The sequence below is a fragment of the Mobula birostris genome, chromosome 16, assembly GCF_030028105.1.
Source record: "Mobula birostris isolate sMobBir1 chromosome 16, sMobBir1.hap1, whole genome shotgun sequence".
NCBI lineage: Eukaryota > Metazoa > Chordata > Chondrichthyes > Myliobatiformes > Myliobatidae > Mobula > Mobula birostris.
Window position 1 is genome coordinate 73,425,417 of NC_092385.1, and position 16,135 is coordinate 73,441,551.

A 16,135-nucleotide genomic window follows, 5' to 3' on the forward strand; every position below is an offset into this window, starting at 1 on the left:
ACACACACAACTTACAGAAATTAATAAGTGGAAAACAACAGAAATATGCTGAATTAAAAGAGGAAATTGAAAGACTTTGGAATGTGAACAGGGTATACATTGTCCCAATCGTAATATCTACAACTGGTATCATCCCAAAGTCACTACGCAAGAGCGTTAAACAATCAGGGCGACACAATACTAAACACCACCAGAATAGTCCGAAAATCCCTAGCAGTTGACAAATAAGCATGTTTGGCTATGTTTGGTAAAACCTCAGGTTTTACCTGCTTGATCTGAGAAAAAGTAATAAATAAATAATAATAAAACATACATAATAAATATAAATACATAAGATAGCTTATATACGTAGATTGACTATATATATCTATAATGTGATGCTAGTAAAGTAACATTATGTCCATAAAATACATAAGGTGGCAGATGGGAAGTAATAACGTAGTGGTGGATTTATTGTTGGTGGAGGTGATGATCAGTCTTACTGCTTGGAGAAAGTAACAGCTTTTGAGCCTTGTGTCCTGACGTGAATGCTATGTAGCCTCCTCCTTGATGAGAGTGGGATAAACAGTTCAGGAGCAGGGTGTGTGAGATCCTTCATGATGTTACTGGCTTTTTTTTGGCAGTTTTCTATACATACATCCTTGATGGTGGGTAGGCTGGTGCCAGTGATGCGTTGAAATCTTAGCCAATATCATTAAAGAAAAGTATTATTTGAATGAAACTAAGTTTCTATCAATGTTTGCAAACTAAGGGTGAAAAGCAAGAAGACAGCAAATAAACAACCTTCACTTGCCATCTGTCAGGATTAAATTTAAGGTGGGTTATTGCATTCAACATTGCAGCTGAATATCACATACTTCAGGGCACAGAACAACAAAAACAGAAAAATAAATTAAGTGAAAAAGCATTAGAAAAATGAAAAGGTAATGTATATGCTGTCTCTTTTTGATGAAATTCGTTGCTGTAGAAGAAAGACGGATGAAGGCAGTCAAATAATGACATTCAAAGAAGCATACAATGATACAAGTGAAAACCACAGGAGGCAGACTGGGATATGGGCAAGGGGTGAGAGGGAGGAGGGGGAATGGGGGGGAGAGAGGGGAGGAAGAGAGAGAGGGGTGGGGGAAGAGAGGGGCGGGTGGGGAGGTAGAGGCTGAGGGAGGGAGGGCAAGCGTGGTGGGGAGGGAGAGAGGAGGGGAGGGGGAGATGGAGGGTGGAGGGGGGAGATGGAGGGTGGAGGGGGAGGGGGGAGGACAGAAACAAAGAGAATTGCTGCCAAATGCTAAAGAGAGGCACATAAAGGGTGCACAATCAACAGAACACGCTACATAACATGCTACCTAACTGCGACTCCTTTGCTTGCATCTTCAGAAACAGCTCTATTTCTATCTTTAATATCTCTATTTTTCCCTTTCTGGTTTCTTTTGAAAACCTTGACCTGGAGTTGCACACTGACTACGGTTCTTTGTGGGAATAGGACCCGCTGTCGGGGTTTCATAACTGGTCGTTGTTCGGTACACGAAAGGCTCAGCCTAAGGGTCTGGCTCAAATTCGGAAGCCTAGGATCTCAGGGCTCTGGAGACGGGCGGATCGAGGTTCGGTGTCATGACAGGAGACCCATGTGTCATCGGGGGAGTCGAAATATCTACGGTTGTGTGCCTGGAGACCTGGGATCTTTGCGATCTTTAGGCACAGAGCTCAAAAAAAGCAACGTAACAGACTTTTAACGCATAAACCAGAGAGTTGTTTGTTATGCTTCCCCGCTCGCTGGGAAAATGGAGACATTTCTTTCTCCCTTATTAGGTGGAGGGGTGGATGTTGTATTTCTTCTGAATGTTGAAACTAATTCTACTGTCCTTTTGAAATTCACATTTAAGTAAAGGTTTGCTGGGTAGGAAGCCCTCACCTGACAAACTAAACTGTAGTCACTTCCATGATAATGGCAAGATTAAAAGGCCAAGATCAATAACAAATAATCAAAGAATCACAGTTCCTCATGCTTCTTAATTCCTTTGGGACCATGAGAATCTGATAGAGGGAGGGAATAGAAACACTTGCAGTCATGTCCTAAACAGGGCACCGGTAATTATACAATTAAGCAACAAAGACAATTGATAGAGCTGTAAAATAGCCTGGAGAATCTCCCCGTGGCTTTTTCATTACTGTACCTAGATTGTTTCTGACCCCTCCTATTGTCGATTTCATATAAGATTTAAAGCAAGAATACAACCTCATGGTTTTCACAACAGAATGCAGTAAATGGAAAAAGAAATTTTGAAGACAAATGTCTCTAGATGTGTGGTGACCAGTTACATCACAACCTAGTATAGAAACATCAATGACCAATGCCCTTAAATGGAAAAACCTACAAAAAGTAGGTTAAAGCCCTCCTCACCAGTGACACAGAGCACAGTGTCACAGGAAAGGACCATCCATCACCAAAGATCTCCACCATCCAGGCCATGCTCTCTTCTCTCAGCTGGCATCAGCAAGGTGGTACAGGAGCCTCAGGGCCCACACCACCAGATTCAGAAACAGTTATCACCCCTCAACCATCAGGCTCAACCAGAGGGAATAACTTCACTCCACTTCACTCACACCATCACTGAACTGTTGCTACAACCTATGGAATGTATTCAAAATGCTGGAGGGACTCAGGCCAGGCAGCATCTATGGAAGAGAGTATATCTGCAGATTTTCTCTTGTTTGTGATTGGACCACAACCTATGGACTCACTTCCAATGACTCTATGTCATTTTCTTCATATTTATTGCTTTTTTCTTCTTATCATTATTTCTACTTTTTTTTGTATTTGCAGTTTGTTGTCTTTTGCACATTGGCTGTTTGTCCCTTCTGTTGGTGCAATCTTTCGTTGATTCTATTGTATTTCTTGTATTTACTGTGAATGCCCGCAAGAAAATTAATCTCATGGTTGTATACAGTGACATATATGTTCTTCAACAATAAATTTATTTTGAAATTTTAATCTATTATTGCAGACTGACTCGATATGTTACACAAGGTTTGAGTTGCAACCAATTATAATTTTGCTCAGATGTTGCTAGATAGCATCTTAAATATAATTCCTTTTAAGTCCTGATCAATGTTGCTTGTAATTATCAACTTTGTTCACTTCATAGTACTAATGATAGAGAGGTAAGATAGACCTGATGAAACACAGCTGGAAGCAAATCTGGAAACACATCTTCATTTTATGTTTCTAGTAGATCATTACTCGATGACTTTTACCAGGATTTACTTGTACACATTCTTGCCATCTCCTTTTCCTTGGTACTTTCTACGTAAATGCAGAGAAGAAAGCAAGCCCATTCACACTCTCGTTACCAATAAGCTAAACAACACAACTTCTGATACCTGTGTATATTTATATCAAATCAGATATATAACAGTCACTGCTAATGGCAGTCTCCTCCATTTAGAAGAGCAAATATTATTTAACTACTTATCAATAACCTTATCTGTAATTTTCATTTTCAGTTGCATTACCTGCCACTTTAACTTGAAGGTTGTCTGATCTCTTCTAAAGCAATCTACACTGTTCTATTGCAGCTCAACACAATCTGGAAAAAATAGCATCTTATTCTTGCAGACTTCTGATCTTTAAAATTTTAAATATTAGGTGCAGCTCCCATTATTCAGTTTTAAGCTTCTATTTCAGATATGCTCTACTTTTCAATGTCTTATTTACTTAAATATCTCTTAAGTATCTTAGTCCTTTTTAGCTCATTGTAAAAATTTTCATTTAACCTATGCATTCTTTCATTTTAAGCATGACTCTATTTCCACTTTCACTCGGTCTGCATTTCTTGCTATATTGATGTTGTTTACCTGAAATTTCTTCTGTAAGGAAATTTACAAACTTAAAATACCATACTCCTCTCTAAGACTAAGTTAACATATCTTAATTTTATTTCAAATCCATGCAATTTCTTATTTTTTTTTTTACTTTTTACTGAAGCAAACATTCTGCTGATTCTTACCTGTGCAGCCTGGTAAGCCCAGATAAGCTGAACAGTCCACCAGAACATGGTTGGGAAAAAACCAACAATGCTGTTCCTGAGATCTGGCTGCAGTAGTGAATGCCTAGGAGCTTTTCTCCCCCCATTAAAATTGAGCACAAAGCTGATTTGCTTGAAGTATTTTGAGAGTCTCTTAATAGCAACAAATTAAAAGTTCAAGAAATACTTAAAAGATTTGTGTGATTGGAAGGGCACATGCTTGAAAGGGGACCTGGTAATCCTCTAAAATTTAGGATGGGATCAAGCTGAGAATAGGAAATCCAGGTTCTGAGATTAATAAAGAAAGCCGCAAGACAGATGCATGAGAGGGAACACATCATTCTTAAAAATATGCCAGCAGGGGATAAAGAGAGCACTACTATGTTGCCAAATGCATCTAAAAATGTTATTCCCTGAAAATTATAGCATACTTTTGATTCTATCGCAGCTATAGCAAAAATTCAACTGAGAATTGTACCTCTTCCCTCAGTAATGTGTGGGGTTTTTTTCCAGGTCTTCCCACAGTCCAAAGACATACTGGTTAGTAGGTTAATTGGTCAATGTAAATTCTCCCATGATTAGGCTAAGGTTAAGTTGGGGGCTGCAGGGGTGACGCAGTGTGAAGTGTTGGAAGGGCCTATTCTGCACTGTATCTCCAAATAATCCTACCATGCAATAATTAAACTGTACAAAGTTTACTCAGAGCATCTTCACTCATGTCAAAAGACTATTTTCTTTAGTTGTGTGATACCTCTGAGTACCTCTAGCATTTTCTGTTTATATTTGAATTCATCTCTAATTCCTGTTATACTGAAATCTCCTTTATCTATTTGATTGTATGTAATACAAAAGCAGCAAACTCTTTACGTGTAAATTATTCAATATGAAAATAATCAAATATATTTCATGTTGTGCAATTTCAGCTGATTAACATTAAATACAAAAAGCAAGGTGCAAAATGCATAATCATTTGTGCATCCACGTTGAATACAAACTTATGCAAATATTGATTTGGCTTACTTGTATTTCTCTTTCGGTAACCAATCCCTGGAATTAAATGCATAAATAGAAATATCTATAATAAGTGATAGAGACAAGGGACAAAATGGTCCATTTTTTAACAAATTATTCAAGCTCTTGAATGTATGAAAAAAGGTGGGGGAAGAGAGTTATAAAAATTAATTGTACTAACTAATCTAGATTTCTAATCATGTGAAAATAATATTTGTATTAATTATTTCCACTAATTTATAATAGCCACTGATTAAAATGCTAATTAAAAGCTAATTAATGGCACTTAACATAAATTACTGATGTTTTCCATTGGGTGCAATGAATTATTTCTAGGGCCATTTCTCTCAACAAATTTACAATTTTGTACCACAACTGTGTAGATATGTTGGAGAGCACTATCACTGTAACTAATGAAGGACTTCTTTGCTTCTCTATATATAAAATTGAGCAGAAGTAAAGACTACCTATAAAAATTACCTTAGGGTATGTATTCTTTGTGGTATTAGCATCAAGGAGGAAAGTGCAGGAGCCTGAAGCCTCGCAATGATTTACGAACATCTTCATCTCATACAAAATAAGATTTCTGAATGGTCCACGCACCCATGTACACTATCTCATTATTTAACTTTTGCTCTATTTATTTTGCAACTTTTAGTCATTTTTGTGTAGTACTGTACTACAGCCACAAGTTAACAAATTTCAAGATATGTCAGTGATAATAAACATGATTCTGATTCAACTTCTTAATAGTTGAGCTGTATGACTGCTTAGAGATGTGGCTAATAATTAGGTCTCAGCCTGGGCAAACTTCCCTAGGCCATCACACTTTTAGGAGCCCTCAGATTCTACATAACTGGAAGTTTCCTGTATTTACTGAAGAACATCACAGGAGTAAATTATTATGAAGCCCACCAAGCCACAAAGTCGTTGATTAATGTGCTACTCAGCCACACACCAACTTTGTCTTGGAGCAACCCTTACAATTTTAAGAAGATTACCTGAGAAGAGCCTGTGTGTACCCTAAAGATTTCATGTAAATTATATTGCATCAATGTGTCTGGTCAGGCATTTTCTAGCACTGCGAGAACTCAGGAAAATATTCCCTCCTTGCAATGTTACATGATCAACTCAAACTGCAAAGATACAAGCCCTCCCACCAATGGCTGCTACAATAAAACAACAACCATCAAAGATCCCCATCGTCCAGGCCATGCTCCCTTCCAGCTGCTGCCATCAGGAATGGGGTACAGGAGACTTAGTTCCCACACCACCAGGTTCAGGAACAATTATTACCCCCCAACTATCAGGCTCCGGAGCCAGCACTCACCCAAACACTCAACTGGTCGCTGAACACAACCCTATGTATTCACTTTCAAGGGCTCTACAATTCATGTTCTCGGTATTATTTATTTATTTTTATTGTTATTATTTGTTTTTTAATATCTGCACAGTTTGTCTTCTTTTGCACATTAGTTGCTTAAGTCAGTCTTGGTGTGTCGTTTGTCATTGATTCTATTGTATTCCTTTGTCTACGGTGAGTGCCTGTAAGAAAATGAATCTCAGGGTGGTATATGCTGACACATGCATACATTTATATCAAACATACTTTGAACTTTGAACAAGATCATCTATTCAAAATGTTGTCCATCAAGTGTATTTACCATGTTTAGCCACCAGTACTACAAATCTACACAAATCCAACATCACATCTTGCTCAAGGAATAGATCAAAAGCTATATGGTGGATGCTATGAGGTATACATATCTCATTATGCTTCTGTACGAATCTACTAAACCATTGAGCTGGAGGAGCCCAGGACCAGGGCTGAGGACTGATCCAGCAAGATTTGCCATTTTCAAATTACCCTTCAATTGTGTGAATGACTCTAGAGATGTCACCAAATAGGCAAGGATTTTGTGTTTTATTTATTCATTTCTGAGACATTGGCATTGCTGGGATTTGTCAGCCTAGCCCTTCCAGTGAAAATATTCTCTCTAGAGTTCATTAATCAGGTGTTCCAAGATATAGACACAATGATGGCAACAAAATTGACCTGAGAGGGGAACCTGTAGGTGATAGTGTACCCATGAATTTATTGCCCAAGCCTTTTGATGGTAAAGTTCACAGATTTGAGAGATACAGTTAGAAAAATGAAGGGTTTATCGGAGGGAAGGGTTAGAGTGATAGAGTAGGTTAAAAACTCTGCATAACATCTTGGGCCAATGGGCCTGTACTGTGTTGTAATGTTCTATATTTGCAGAATAGCTAGCTGGTACTAACAAATAAATAAAAGTTGCTGGAGAACGCAGCAGGCCAGGCAGCATCTCTAGGAAGAGGTACAGTCAACGTTTCTGGCCGAGACCCTTCGTCAGGACATCTCGGCCTGAAATGTCGATGGTACCTCTTCCTAGAGATGCTGCCTGGCCTGCTGCGTTCACCAGCAACTTTTATGTATGTTGCTTGAAATTCCAGCATCTGCAGATTTCCTCATACCAACAAATAGATGTTTCACTGACGAGTTAAGTGCATATTTTGTGTGATAGATAAGGTGCCCATCTAGCACGCTGCTTTGTACTAGGCGGTTCAAAGTTCAAAGTACATTTATTTCAAAGTATGTATACATTATACAACCTTGAAATTTGTCTCCTTATTGGTACAAAACAAAGAAACCCAAAAGAATCCATTAAAAAAAGACTAGCAAACGCCCAATGTGCAGAGAGGAAAAAAAAACAAATTGTGCAACCAATAAAAGTAAGCCAGAGCATTCAGAATGAAAGTGATTCCTCATACACGAAGCCTGGAGCAGGCCATAGCCTCAGCGTGGTAAAGAGCAGAGTAAACGTTATGGAGTAGTGTGCAGAACTGGTCCGACCCTTGCCTCTGGTCCTGACACCCTGCCTTTTCAATTCATCTGGCCCAGTGTTTAAATCTTCAATACATCGGTCGTTCCTCACTCTAGGAATAATGTTGTATCGATACGCTCTGGGCCTGGACCTTGTCACCACATTTTGGCCCATACCTGACCTTTCCAACCCGGCGCTTGGATTGATCAAACCTGGCTCTTGGTTTAGGTGGACAGGCCTCGAATCTGCCTCTCCTTCAATCCGACTGTGCTCTGCTATGTGTGGCCCAACTTTGTCTTGAATATGCCTTAAACTCACCCCGAGTTCGCCTGGCACCTATATGCTTTGACTCTTAACTTAGCTTCGCCTTCATTCCCTTCTGCATTGTTTGCGTTGATCGTTTACCATAGTTTTCTTCCCCCCACAGAAAAAGTGTTTATTATTGAAGTATTTAGTAGTAGTCCTGATTTTAATAACCGCCAGTAAGTTGTCACTTGCCTTCAGCAGTGCCATCTTAAACCAGAAATGGTGTTGAATTGTTGAGTTTTATTAGATACACTTACAAAGTGAAAAATATTCTGTCACTCTCCTGATTTGTACCTCCTAGATGATGGTTAGCTTTGGGTTATCAGCGCATGAATCATATGGCATAGGATAACCAGCTTCTAACTTTGTGTGTGGCTGGTCCACATAAGAAGTTAGAAGTTCACTCTCAGAGAGATGTAATGATTGTATAGCAATGAATGTCCAGAATAGTCGCTTACACCATCACTTTCTGATATTTGGGCTGCATGAAGGCGACTTAAATATCACATGGAGTAAATCAAATTGGCTAATGCCTGGTTTCTGTGTGTACATGCAGTGCAAGCTTCACAGTAGACCTTGTGAGGCCTTATCACAAAGTAGCTACAGTGGAAGGGGAAGACAGAGAGCGATCATAATAATTGTGCCTTGAAGAAGTAAGAAAGCTGCAGGTATAGGAATAGGGCAGCAGTTAAGAAATCGCACAATGCCTTCAACTACAGCACTATCATTTCTACACGTTCTGGTTGTAATGGCATCCACTGTACCTGCTTTTTACTTTTGTCCTGTATCTTAAGAATAAATAAGAACACCTGGTAATATTTCTTAGTGCTTAGAAAACAGAAAGCGAACCAAAATTTAACTAGTTGCAAGATTTATTTAACAGGTACTGCTGGTTGCCATACAGATCATTGTGTATCTTTTTCCTGCATCATTACTAGAATACAGGTGCTGACTGTCCAATATAAACCGTAATGTGCATAAGCTTTAGAATGATGAAAAGGAAAAATTAAGACACCTGCAAATGAGTCAATGAAATGAACTTACTGATTACTTAGTGTTTCTATTCAAATCTATTTTACATGAAGTATATTCTCCCTCGCAACTTCAGGGCAACTAGACCTGCTGTATTTACAATGGGCAGACTGACCTATTCCTGGCTCTTCACTTTTATTATCTTTTATTAAGATATTTTGAAATGAAAGCATGAGCAGAAGGCATGAGGGCAAGTGAGTCAGTGAACCCATAATCTGAGCTCTGGAGTTTGTAGTCCCATCATCATCTATTCCATGGGTCATAACGAAAGATAAGAAGCCCGAACGTTGATTGGATGCCTGGAAGTGGAAGACCAGAGGCTGCAGCATGGAGACTGAAGACCAGAGGCCTGACCTAGAGCGAGATAAATGTCTGGTTGTGTGGGTGGATGGCAGAGAGGGAGGAAATAAATTTGCTTTGCTGTTGTTTTATTCTCCTCTGTGCTGTTCTGCTGAACATCGTGGGCATGCTATGTTGGTGTCGGAATATGTGGCAACACTTGCAGGCTGCCCTCAGCACAATCTTAGGCTGCATTGGTTGTTAACACAAAAGACATATTTCACTGTTTGTTTTGATTGTACAAGATAAGTAAATGAATTTAAACCTGATCTGAATCTGAATCTTCAGGACACGTTGAACAGGAGAGGTAGACTTTACAAGAATGAACTTAGCAAAAATTTCCAATGTTTTTCTTTCCCCCATACAAGTGATTCCTCCATATCCCTCAATTTCTAAATCTTTTTTCTACTAACATTTAAACAAAATCAGATTAGAGAAAAAAAATAAGACATTTAACAAATACGGATAATAGAGAACAAAGATATATTTATCTTTATCTAATCAGCATCGTTGGACACTGATGTGAATAGATTGCTTGTCATTTCTAATGATGTCACCAAAATACTTAGTGTAAGGTGGGTGGCTAATCAAATTAGATTTCACCCTTTGGTTTAGAGTATTTGGCATGTATGTCTTGCCGAAGCAAATCAGAAACATATGTGTTGATTCACACAAAAGTGACTCAAACTTGGTTGTCATTTCGTTTTCCATCTAACAAATCTGTCACCCACTTCAAAATAATCACCTGCACTTGTTGGATTTTTTAAAATCCAAATTTACATCATTGTGCAGGTATGAGGACTTCAGCTACAGTTGATTATTATAGCAATTCATTCTTAGCTCACATATGCTATAAATGCGGTCTAGTCTATCAGACGTTCTTTGCTTCCTTTCCTGCCTCAGTATCTTAACATTCATTTTAGTTTCTGTGTTTGCTTTCATTTTCTCATCAGTCATACATACATGCCAGACTAGCTTATACCCTCCTAAATAGCACTAGTAAATTTCATTCCTGGGATATTGGACCCCTCCAGTTCAGGAGTAACTTGTCCCTCTTGTAGAAGTCCCAAGAGATCCTAATCCATGAATCTAGACTCCTCCCTCTTGCAAACATTCATAGAACAGTACAACACAGTATAGGCCCTTTGGCCTATGATATTGTGCTGACTTTGTCACTTACTGCAAGATTAATCTCACCCTTCCTTCACACATAGCCCTCCATTTATGTTTTATCAATCCTATCTTCCTAATCCTATCCGCACTAGCGCATTGATAGTGAGCGGCCTTTTCCACATCAAAGGCTGTATAATACATGTTCAACAGCCCCCATTATTTTTACATTAATAATATAAATGCAGAAATTATTTTCATGGCGGAGTGATATAATGATAAACTGATGTATAGCAATAACATTAATCTGACCAAGGATATCATGTGCTTCTTAAGAGTAAGGAAAAACTTTGCCACAATCCTGGCAACAATTTAAACAGAGACTTTTCTGCTTCAAAAATTGGTTAATCATTACTAATGGTAAAACCCTAATGCTGGAAAAACTCAGAAGGTTACTCAGAGAGTTCACAAGTGACCAGTCTGAAGTGAATGTTCGTTCTGATCGCTGTTCCCCAGGTGTGTGTAAAAATGGCAGGGCCTCCATGAATCTCCCAGAGGGTGGATTCAAGCGTAGTTGTCCCAGAAGGAGGATATGAGAAGCCATACTGTGAAGTGACTGTGTGATCCTTTCCACCAAAGTCTTTTGTGATGTTTCATGATCAAAGACAAAGGTTTCATATGACAATATCTCTGTCGTAAATATTCTCTGTTTCTTTGTGCTTTCCCAATGACAGGCTGAATTAAAATCCAATCATTAAACATGCTGAAGCTAGTTTAGACAAATTCAGTTCTGAAATTTATTGATTAGGAAGTCCCTTCATGGGTTCAAATTGCTTGGAAAGACCTTGCAAGGGATTACTATCAGAAGGAAATGATTTTAATCCTGTCACCATGGAACATGTTTAATGTGTGAATCCTGCTGACTTTACCGACATGAATGGATCAACAAATAGAGAATGGAGTATTGGCACAAAAGAGTACATTTGTCTTCAGTTATTTTGAGGAGCTTGCAAAGAAGCTGGTGTAAAGAAGCAGAAGGCTGCTAATCTGCCTACATCTGCTCCAACTATTGGTTTAGTTCATGACTGAGCTTTGATCTCAGCACCACTACCCTGCTCCAGTTGTCAGACTACACTTGGAGTATTGTAGGCTGTTTTGGACTTCTCATCTAAGAAAAGATGCACTAGCATTGGAGAAGGTCTAGAAGAGGGTCACGAGAACAAGTCCAAGAATTAAAAGGTTAATGTACGAGGCCTATTTGATGGCTCTGAGCCTATACTTGCTGGAGTTTAGAAGAATGAAGGGATCTCACTGAAACCTATCAAATATTGAAAGGCCTAGATAAAATGGATGAAAAATGGATATTTCTTATAGAGTGGGAGTCTAGGACCAGAAGAGACAGTTGCAGAATGGAGGGATGTCCCTTTAGTACAGAGATGAGGAGGAATTTTTGTAGCCTGAGGGTGGTGAATCTTGGAATTCATTACCACTGATGACTGTGGAGATCAAGTCATTGTGTATATTTAAGCTGGAGCTTGATAGATTCTTGTTTAGTAAGGGCGTCAACCGTTATAGGTTGAGAGGGATAATAAATCAGTCATGAGGGAATGGCAGAGCAGACTCAATGGGCCAAATGGTTTAAATCTGCCCCTATATCTTATGTTCCCATAGATTTAAAAGGAATTGAGGCCAACATAGATCAGGCATGATCATGATATGTGGAAAGTGAAACAGTGAGTATTTTAGGTCCATGACCCTTCATAAGAATTGGGAAAAAGAGGACAAATAAATTAGGTTTTAGACGAGAGAAGGTGAGCAAAGGATGGATCGACCAAATTGAATTTTTTGAGACAGCAATACAAAATGGGTTGTTGGGATGTTGAAGAAACACTTACAAAGACATTGTGCCTATTTTTCTGCATACTGTGCATAATTATTACATGTTGAGCACGAAATAAAATTTGTTCCATCTATTATACTGCCCAAAAATACATCACTTACAGATTTTTTTTTATTAAGTGCAATCATGAACAATAGCCAGATCGGAAATGCTGATCAAATCAACTAATTCCCCAAAGAGAACCCTGATAGGCCAATCAGATGGTTCACTGCTGCTCAGCAACAGAACACAAAAAAATCATATGTACAATTAAGAAACATTAAAAAATAGTAGAAATACTGGAGTCATGATGATCATGATGAAGTCTGCTGGACAGAGACATTTATACACATGCTGTCCTCCATAATTCAAAGAGATTGAAGGATAAGGTTGCAGGGGGTCAAAACGTGGCAAGAGCACTTAGAACTAAAAACTAATCCCTACTGGGAGAAAACAGCACCTGTTCTTTCCGCACTGTTCCCCAGCAGTTTAAGGACTAAGTCCAGCCGGAACATAACTCACAATTGCTCTTGAGTGTCAAGTATTAACCCTACCGACCAACAAGATAATGATTAATTTCCTATCACTGGAGTCACGTCATACCTATACTCACATCATTCTACAGATATGCAGCAGAGAACATCCTGACAAGCTACATCACCACATGGTACGGAAACTGCACTGCAGCAGTCAGGAAGGCTCTACAACAAGTCGTCAAAACTGTCCAATGCCTCTATGGCTTACCCCCCATCAATACATTTGTACATAAAGGGTGCCGGAAAAGGGCTAGTAACATCATGAAGTATCCTTGGTATCCTGCTCTTTGACTATTTGTCACACCCCCATCGGGGGGAGGATACATAGCATCCACGCCAAGACTACCAGACTTAAAAATAGTTACCTTTACCAAGCAGTGGGATTGATCAACATCTGCACCCACTAACACACCCTTTCACACCACCTACAACCATTATTTTAAGGAGCTTGCAAAGAAGCTGGTACAAAGAAGCAGAAGGCTGCTAATCTGCCAGCATATAATTTCCTGTCAGTCACTTTATGTACAGACACTCCTGTGCCTAGCATTTCTTTGTGGACATACAATCAATGTATATAAGCTACCTTAAGTATTTATACTTATTATGTTTTTTTTTAAATTACTATTGTGCTCTTTATCTTAATGAGTCCTGATGAAGGGACTTGGCCCAAAACATTGACTGTTTACCCTTTTCCATTGATGCTGCCTGACCTGCTGAGTTCCTCCAGCATTCTGTGTGTGTCGCTCAGATTTCCAGCATCTGCAGATTTTCTCTTGTTTGACATTTCTAGAGCCTTCTGTTTTGTCAACTTTACATTAGGTGCTGTGCTCAATATACAACTTCATCAGGGAATTCAAATATTAGCAATTGATAAACATATTAGCAGATAATAAACAGCTTGTGTCTGGCTGTTGCAAAAGTTTAACAATGATCATCAGGTCATCAAAATTTAATATTTTCTTTCCTGGTATCACCTCTACAGAACAGTAACTATATTTAAATAAGAGATTGTTGAATCACTGCTCCTGAATGGATTGAACAAACATAGTACATAAAAAATGTATGAGATGATTCTGCCCAGAACAATTTCTCATAGACGACTGCACCGACTACAGCGGTCTCCTCTCCTTAGATACTATTTTGCTCTGAATACACTTTTCTTGAGTTGTTCCTTAGCACATACGAACAGCAGTTCAAGCAGCTGCTTTGGATGTGGCTTAAGACAAAATGAAGCGATCAACTTTAAAAAAGCTTCACTCTTTATTCCATTGATATCTTGGGGCTTTAAGGTTAACACATCCAATAGGACATGTGACAGTATATTCTAACAAAGGTTGTTATAGAATTGCTAGTGCACGGCAAGTCAGTGAATGCACGTGGAATGCATTTTCTAGCAAAGGTCAAGGGTGTCCAATATGTTGATCACATCCTCCTCAGAAATGGTAACGCAGGGTACAAGAAGGGTCCCGTTGTGACAATCAGAATAAAGAGTTACACCGAATCAATAATGCTGAATTGCACAATAATTGATCACAGGTACAATATGCAGTAACTCTGAATGGAGGCTACAACTTATTAACATTCCTATCATCATAAACAAGTTTCTCTCTTGAAATAAAAGGTTTCATTATAAATATGCTATTGCTTCATTAATTTACAGTTGGTTAATATATGCTGAACCAGCACTTTCCATTCCCCCTGGGAAATATGGAGGGAATCTGAAGAAAGCCTGCAGTCTCCTCAAACATGTAAATTATTATTTAGAATATATTTGATTGATAGAGTAAAAGCCAACTTCACAAGTTTTTGCTCGTTATATAGACTGGAAAAACTGTACAATTGATTTAGCCCATCTGAATTAACTCATCCTTTCTTGTTGTTTTCACCCACATCCCCTTCATTTCCCAGACATCCATGCTCACACTATCTTCCTACCACCTTAACGAGGAGAAAGTTTCTCTTGTCTTTACCTACATCCTATGAGCCTTCACAGCCAATACATCATTCTCCGCAGCTTCCGCCACCTTCAACGGGACCCAACTGCCAAAAACATCTTTACCTCTGCCCCTACTTTCCGCTTTCCAAAGGGGTTGCTCCCTCCATGATTCCCTTGTCCATTCATTCCTCCACACTAATCTCCCTCCTGGCACTTAGCCATGTAAGCGGAAGACTTGCCCACTCACCTCCATTCAGGATCTGAATAATTCTTCCAGGTGAGGCAACACTTCACCTGTGAAACTACTGAATCCGGTGCTCCCGATGTGACCTCTTCTATATTGCTGAAATTTCACATAGATTGGGGGATGACTTTGTTGAGCACCTCCACTCCATCTTCAAAAAGCAGAATTTCCCAGTGGCCAACCATTTTAATTCCTATCCCAATTCCCGTTCTGACATGTCGGCCCATGGCCTCCTCTTGCCATTTTGAGGCCACTCTCAGGTTGGAGGAGCAACACCTCGAATCCCATTTAGGCAGCCTTCAACCCGATGGCATGAACATCGATTTCTGCAACTTAAGGTAATTTTTCTTCTTCCCCTACCCACTTTTTCAATTCCCCACTCTGGCCTCTTAACTATTCTCCTCACCTACTTATCATGCCTCCTTCCCTCCTTCCCTTTCTCTCACGGTCCACTCTCCTCTCCTATCAAATTCCTTCTCCCCCAGCCCTTTTCCACTTTTCACCTCATAGCTTCTTCCACCCACCTGGTTTCACCTATCACCTTCTAGCCTGCTTTCTTCCCCCCTCCCCCACCTTCTTATTTTGGCATCTTCCCTTTTCCTTTACAGTCCTGATGAAGGATCTCGGCCCAAAGCGTCAACTGCTTATTCATTTCCATAGATGCTGAGTTCCTCTAGTTGTTTTGTATGTGTTGTTCTGGATTTCCAGCATCTACAGAATGTTCTGTGTTCATGACTCAAATTCTACTAAGATCCTATTGCAGCATTTAACTAACACAGAATATTTTCATAGCTCTTAGTCTCCAATGCAAATATTTAACATTGGTGAAATGACTAAGGGACAATGTCATATAGTGGAATCCCTATTTATGATGATC

General features: G+C 39.2%; 1 protein-coding gene across 1 annotated transcript in view; it reads right to left on the reverse strand.

The window, feature by feature from the left end:
- Nucleotides 1-16,135, reverse strand: part of celsr3 (cadherin, EGF LAG seven-pass G-type receptor 3) — a 359,789-nt gene that overhangs the window by 182,566 nt on the left and 161,088 nt on the right. The window lies entirely within an intron of this gene.